Source organism: Lemur catta, chromosome 23 (assembly GCF_020740605.2).
Source record: "Lemur catta isolate mLemCat1 chromosome 23, mLemCat1.pri, whole genome shotgun sequence".
Lineage (NCBI taxonomy): Eukaryota > Metazoa > Chordata > Mammalia > Primates > Lemuridae > Lemur > Lemur catta.
This window is the reverse complement of record NC_059150.1, coordinates 11,242,581-11,250,262: the sequence shown is the minus strand read 5'-3', so window position 1 is coordinate 11,250,262 and position 7,682 is coordinate 11,242,581.

The window sequence follows — 7,682 nt, the reverse complement described above, 5'->3', positions numbered from 1 at the left end:
CCCCCCAGGGTGCTTGCTGCCTGGATCACTCCAACAAGCCTGTAGTCTGCCCACCTCTGCCCTTTGCAGCACCAGCTGATTCAGTTGCTTTTTTCCATGTTAGGGCTCCCTTGTTCCTTTGTTCCTACATTTGAAATTCCTTTTCTTTTGAGCCATTTCACAGCTGAGCATCTCCACCAGCAGAGTGGCTAGGAAAAGAGAGCAGGCTTTGACCTTGGTATCTTGCTTCATTTCCTTCCCTGATAAAAATGTGGTGGGGAAAGGGTTAAAATAAGTGTGGGTGGCTGGGTGTGGTGGCTCAAGCCTGTAATCCTAGCACTCTGGGAGGCCAAGGTGGGAGGATTGCTTGAGGTCAGGAGTTGGAGACCAGCCTCAGCAAGAGCATGACGGTCTCTACTAAAAATAGAAAAAATTAGCCAGGCATGGTGGCAAGTGCCTGTAGTCCCAGCTACTCGAGAGGCTGAGGCGGGAGGATTGTTTGAGCCCAGGAGTTTGAGGTTGCTGTGAGCTAGGCTGACATCATGGTACTCTAACCCCGGTGACAGAGTGAGACTCGGTCTCAAAAAAAAAAAAAAAAAAAAAAGTGTGGGTATGAATTCCCTCTGATTTGTCATACTCTATCAACGCCCTGTCTGCCTGTCTCTGTGAAGGTGTAGAAATTAGGAGATGACACTGGCAGAATAATAGAAGTTGGCCAACCTGCAGGATACCTCTGCTCCAGGTCCCACACATCCTGCCTCCAGGGCCTTGTGATCTTTCCCAACCATGGGGCAAATGTTTTAAAATCATTTTTCATTATCAAATCTTTTATTCTACAAATACTCAATGACTTAAAACAGTGTGCCAAGAGGCATGTGGATATAAGGCCTGACCCTGCTCACAAGCCATTTGCAATCAGCCATGGGAGACATCAGTAGCAGCTGGGGACACATTAGGGGTCAGAGAGGGAGCCAGCACTTCTGCTCCCAGAGGGAACACGAGAGTGAAACTCATGGGTTTGGAGACTTCTGTGGAATTAGCTGCTTGCAAGAAATGGCTTCATCTGCTTTCAGAAACTGATGGAGCACTAAGATGTTCCTGTAATTTACTGGCAAATTTTAGTAGTTACTGCAATTTCTTTTTGTTGTAAGCCAAACCCATGAATCTGTCTTTTAAAAAGTTTTTCAGATGGACAAATGATTGATTCTTTAGAAATACTCCCTACTAAAATTACTCCCCGTTTCTTTTGTCTTTTATATTCAAAGGGAACAAAAGTTCAAACACATAAACACCCACTGCTCTTGGCCCACTCCCAGCACTCCCAGGCTTGCCCTCCCAGAGACACTGGATTAATTTGCTCTGCCCTGGGGTGGGGGTGGGGGGACTGAGCTGTGATCTGCGCATGAGAGGAAACAGAGAGGGGACAAGCCGAGACGTGGCAGCAAAGGGGTGCACGATCAAGTTTACCCCGCGCTGTCTGTGAAGGGATTCCACTCTTCAGAGAGCTCACAAATGGAATATGGGATGTCCAGATAAGTCTGTGGTCCCCTTCACTATTGAATACATCAGACTGAGCCTCAGAATTCTCAGAAACCGTTTTCTTTTTCCTACCAAAAAACTTTTCATGTCTCCCTATAAATCTGATTTGAAAAAAGTTGTTTAAACAAACCCACAATGTCAGATTTGTTGTAGTTACATGAGGCCACAATTCATCTACTCTTGGTAGTTCAAGATAAAAGATTACGCAAGGAAAAGGAAGGGATTAAGTGAAGCCACAGCTGTGACACTGCCCCTAAACTGGGCAAAAAGCCAATAATAAATAGTGTGAATTATAGAATTGTTTGAAGCAGGATATTTTTAAAACAGACCTATAAAAGATCCACTATATGCCCAGAATTGTACAAAAATACTTTCTTTTGTAAATGTTTAAGTATAATCTTATGCATTTATTTGCTAAAGGTAATAGTAATAAAATACTAGTAGTTTCCACGTATTGAGTGCTTACTGTGCACCAGGAACACACCGAGAGCTTCACATGCATCATCTCAATCCTCAAGAGAACCAGTGAGGTTGGGGCTATTGCCATCCCTGTTCTCATGACAAAGGGATGGAGCTGAGGGAGGGTAAGCACCTGGCCAGCTTCCCACCTATACAGATCAGAGCCTTTTCCTCCAACTTCTCCCTGTGGTCCATGGGTCCCCAGCAAAGGCCTCGTCCAGAGTCTCACATGCCCTTACTGTTACATCACTGCTACCTCGTTAGTTCTTTTATTTTTTTCCAATGACATACAGCAACATATGGTATCAACAAATGTCTCTAAATTTCCCAGGAGTTAATGAATAGCTAATATTCCCAGGTAATAACAGCATCTAAGAAACTACCCAGAGTTGTTGAAAGCAATTGATTATCTTAATGAGATTAAATATGTACTTTCACTGTTCTTGGAAAATACAAATCATCATAGCCAATTGTTCTGCCATTGTGGGAAGCTAACAGTCCTGATTATTCAGGATTATAATGATAAGAAATTCTGAATTGGTGAACTGTAAATTAATAAGGTTTCCAAGCAACTTCCAGACAACTGAGTCATAAAGTTTTTAAGAGATGTACCACACATCTAATTCATTGTCTTTTCTCTTCAGTGGCATATTTATGATATTAACCTAAATTATAAAAGGAATCAATTTAGTTGACTGCTGCTTGAAATTTTTCTTTTTCTTTTTCTTCTTTTTTTTTTTTGAGACAGAGTCTTGCTCTGTTACCTGAGCTAGAGTGCCGTGGCATCAGCTTAGCTCATGGCAACCTCAAACTCCTGGGCTCAAGTGATCCTTCTGCCTCAGCCTCCGGAGTAGCTGGGACTACAGGCATGCACCACCATGCTCCACTAATTTTTTCTATTTTTAGTAGTTCCCAGCTAATTATTTGTATTTTTTTAGTAGATACAGGGTCTCACTCCTGCTCAAGCTGGTCTTGAACTCCTGAGCTCAAGCAGTCCTCCTGCCTGGCCCTCCCAAAGTGCTAGGATTACAGGTGTGAGCCACTGTGCCCACCCTGCTGCTTGAAATTGTATCAGGTTTCCAAATTTAGGTATTGTTTGTTACAAGGATAATGTTTTGAAAATATTAAGCTGACTTATATTCATTTCCCCAGTTAAACCTTGTTCCTTGCTGACCTTCCTCAGTGATTTGGAAGCGGAGCACGGGCCCTGCCTGGAACAAAGGCTGGGATCAGCTATGGTGTGGATCAGCTGTGAGTTTCATGGCGAGTCTTGAAAGCCATATGTTGTTCACAAAGCAGGGGATTTTCTAAATTCCATTAGCCCCCATTTAACACCTTAAGAGCCAGGCCTGGTGGAGTAGTTCTAGGGACAGTCTAGGAGAGAAGGGCAATGGGGAAACCTTGTCCCTTCTGTCCCTGGTGAACTGTGGGAAGACAAAGAGGGTGAAGCTAGTGGAGCCAAAGCCTGATCTCCTCTCTTAGAGGCCAGAGTAGACTGGAGGGTCTCTGAGAGGACACAGCCAGGAAGCACACTGTCCCTGCCCCTCGCCCACCAAGATAAGTAAGACAGGATGGTAAAATCCTTCGTCAGAGGGAGCGACGCCATTTGGCTCTTGGAACTTGCCTTAGCTCTGTGGTTGCACAGAAGGCATTTGGTGCCAGATGAGGTCCCCGGCAGCCTCTCAAGGGAACATTAAGAAGAGTGCTCCAATCCTGCACTTGAGGACTGCAGAGTAGCCCATCCATCTGGACATTGTAGGGAAGTCACGGCCATCCTTGAGGACAATGCAGTGCCACTGGGAACCGAAGCTGCTTTGGAGGATTCTCCTCCTCTCTTTAGGAATGATGAGTATTTTTGGTTATTAATTGCTATATAAGAAACCATCCCAAAAATAATGGCTTAAAAAAGCAATGAAATGGTTCTTTGCTCACAATTCTGAAATCTGAGCTGGGCTCAGCTGGATGGTTCTTCTGCTGGTCTTCCTGGTGGTCACTCGTGTGGCTACATTCAGCTGGGTTGGCTGGAGGCTGGGTTCTGCTAGAACACTGGGATGACTGAGCTGCTCTCCCTTTCTCTGTAGTCTCAGAACCTCTTCCTTCCAAGGTGGACTCTCCACGTGATTTCTCCAGCAGAGTAACTGGCCTTAGCACATGGTAGCTCAGAGATCTCAAAACCACAAAAGCAAAAACTGCCAGGCTTTCTTGGGTGTAAGACTGGAATTGGCATAATATCACTTCTATATTCTGTTAATTAAAGCAGATCACAGGCCAGCACAGATTCAAGAAGGAATTGGGTAGAAGACTACACTTGGCATGAATACTTAGAGAACTGGTTTAGTGTGTGTCACCAAATTGGTGGTCCACCACAATAATCTTAAGAACTTTCAATGGGCACTACATGTCCAGTACCTTACACAGTGCTTGGCTCATAATAGGCCCTCAGTAAACGTTTGCTGAATGAATACTACTGAAGCATCTGGCTAATGCTGCACATATAAGCAGCACCACTGGAAACATAGACTTTCAGGTTTTGAAGGCAAAGTCTGAGCAAACTACTTGCAAAATCACACCTATAACATCAGCCTTTGCTGCTCTGAGGCGTTGGGGTCATTTGCACTTCAAGTTAAACACGATTCTCCTTCTCAGAAGGCATGACCTATAATTATATCCTTCCCAAGATTCCATTCAAAACACACATTAAACTAATAAATAAATTGCAGCATTTATGTTCTGTGAGAACAAAGAGGAAGTTCTTTGAGAAGAGTGGTTAGTGTGGAGGAAGGCCAGGAGGTTTCACTGTTCTAGTTAGTCAGGGAAGATTTCCTGGAAGAGGTGGTTTCAGGAAACCTTTAAATGACGGGCGATGATAGAGGTTGATTGGGGTTACTCTGGGCAAATGGTACGAGCTTAATCACTTTGAGGCAACCCTTGAGCCTTCTAAGAGTCAGAGCAAAGCATATTTCTTCTAACAACTAGTTTACTTGTTTATTTGACATTCACCTTCCTGACAGCAGGGAGTTGAGGTCAGGCATGGTGGCTCACGCCTGTAATCCTAAGCACTTTGGGAGGCTGAGGTGGGGGGATTACTTGAAGCCAGGAGTTCAAGACCAGCCTGAGCAAGGGCGAGACCCCATCTCTACAAAAAATAGAAAAATTAGCTGGGCATAGTGGTGCTCGCCTGTAGTCCCAGCTACCCAGGAGGCCAAGGCAGGAGGATCACTTGAGCCCAGGAGTTTGATTGTGCAGTGAGCTATCATGATGACACTGCACTCTAGCCTGGCTTGGGATTCTGCACATGGCAAATATTTAGTAAGCCTTACTGGTTGTATGACTCAAGAATGTGGTTCCTAATAAGAGCCACAAAAAAAACAGTAAAGGCAGTTCCAGGAATTTAACAGTTATTCAATGGTAGTAGATCAAGCAGGAAAAATAATGTAGGCTTCTTGCCCACTTCCCAGCCACTTCTCCCCACGTTCATCCTGAAAGGGAGGGCCACAAAGAATGGTGTGAGAGACCCTAGCAACTGCTGGCAATGTGTTTCCTGGCAGGGGACATGTCCTGGGGATTATGTTCTTCAAGGAGCTTGGGCTTCATAGAGACTGCTTTTACTCAACTTGGAAGGAAGCTCCAGGTGGTTGGAGTTCACCTAAGTTGGCTCTTCCTTGTTTCCTTGTCTCTTTCCAGGGAAGCCACTTTTAAACATGGAGGCATTGAGACTGGCATTGCTGCACCCCGACACCGGTGAACCTAAGAGATACAGCCATGCTCATCCTGCACCTCAAACTGAACCTCTCTAGGAGTAACTGGGAAGCCAGAGGGAAGGGAGCCCCAGCAGTGGTGTGACAGCGCCAAAGTGGAAATCTCAGCCTCAGCCAGTGTTCACCCTAGGCAGAGGCATCCGAGGCACTGCCAAACTTTTGCAGGAAGTGCCTGGACTATTCTGTCAAACACCTTCCCAAATGGCCCTCCATTCTTTACAGTTATTCACCACCCTGCTTTTACTCATCTTGGTCAGTGTCTCTGACTTAAAAAAATAAAAAAATTGGAGAATGAGACTCAAATACCAAAGAGAAAGACAGTTAATTGACTCACCCTGGAGAAGAGCAGGTTAAGGTGTAGTGATTCAGTTCTGTGAAAGATTCTTAGGCAGAAGTGTGAAGCCAGCACTCCTCTGCCTCTGCTGGGGAGAGAACAAGAGAAAGTGGGTTTGAAGAATAGCACGTGGAAGCAAAAATAAACACTAAGTACTGCCGACCGTCAGTGTTATTCAGTCCTGGAACATTGAAGGCAATACGGACTCCTTGTTAAAAAAAAATAAACAAACCCAGAAACTATCAAGTATAATCTTGCCTAGATACAAACCAAAAAAATCTAGAACAATCTCTCTAAGGTCTTTCTACGTTATCAGCAATTGTCTCTGGGTAAAGGGATTATGGGTGGTAACAATAATTTAATTATTTTAACTATTTAGTAATCAAATATATTAATATTTTATTATTAATGGTCAGTAAGCATTATCTTGCTATTTTCTGTATTTTTAAATTTTCTATACTGTTTCATTTTCATCATAAGAATTTTTATTTTAAAAAATCTCTTTTAGTCTTCTAAGACTTAAAAATGTATGTTTCGATTTTTAATAAATTGCCTGGTATACTGAAATTGCATCCATGTAAGATATTAAAAATTCATGGCTACTTTTATGTATTTGTTGTACTGTACTTGCCTGGAATCTCTTTAAAAATGACAAAAGGGGGCCGGGCGTGGTGGCTCATGCCTGTAGTCCTAGCACTCTGGGAGGCCAAGGTGGGAGGATCGCTCGAGGTCAGGAGTTCGAGGCCAGCCTGAGCAAGAGTGAGACCCCGTCTCTACTAAAAATAGAAAAAAATGATCTGGACAGCTAAAAATATATAGAAAAAATTAGCCGGGCATGGTGGCACATGCCTGTAGTCCCAGCTACTTGGGAGGCTGAGGCAGTAGGATTGCTTGAGCCCAGGAGTTTGAGGTTGCTGTGAGCTAGGCTGACACCAGGGCACTCTAGCCACGGCAACAGAGCGAGACTCTGTCTCAAAAAAAAAAAAAAAAAAAAAAACACCGACAAAAGGGTATTATCTAGACTTATTCTTTCAAGTCCTTTTAATATGTAGTTTACTAAAACGATCAGTAAACAATAATTATTCCCAAATCTGTGATCAACTAACTAGCTTGAAACAAAAGTTCCAACTTAGTGGAGTATGAACTTCCATTCACAATAAAACAAATTAGATTTTTAAAATATGTTTTTGGTTTTTTTGCTGTTGAGAGGATAGTTCATTTCCCACATCTAACCAACATGTATATGGAAATCACTTTCATAGACAAATTCATCAGTATTATGAGTAATTCATTCTTTCAATCTGTTATATTTGTAATATTTTTGCTCACCAAATTGGCAATTTGCCTAATATGCCACTTTTGGTTGAAATAGTCATTTGAGACGTAATTTTAACAGTGCTCACTATGTGAGCTAGAATACTAATAAAAGACAGACACTTTGCCTACAAGCCAAAAAATAGGTGTAAAGAGACAAGACAGTCCTGGTCTGAATGACTGAGGTGAGACTGCCTGGTAGTTGCCCAGATGTGTACATTGTGATCCCAAGGCATGCAGCCGTCATATGGCGGCTGTTCTAGGAGTTGAGAGAAAAGGAGCAATCACTTCCAGTTGGA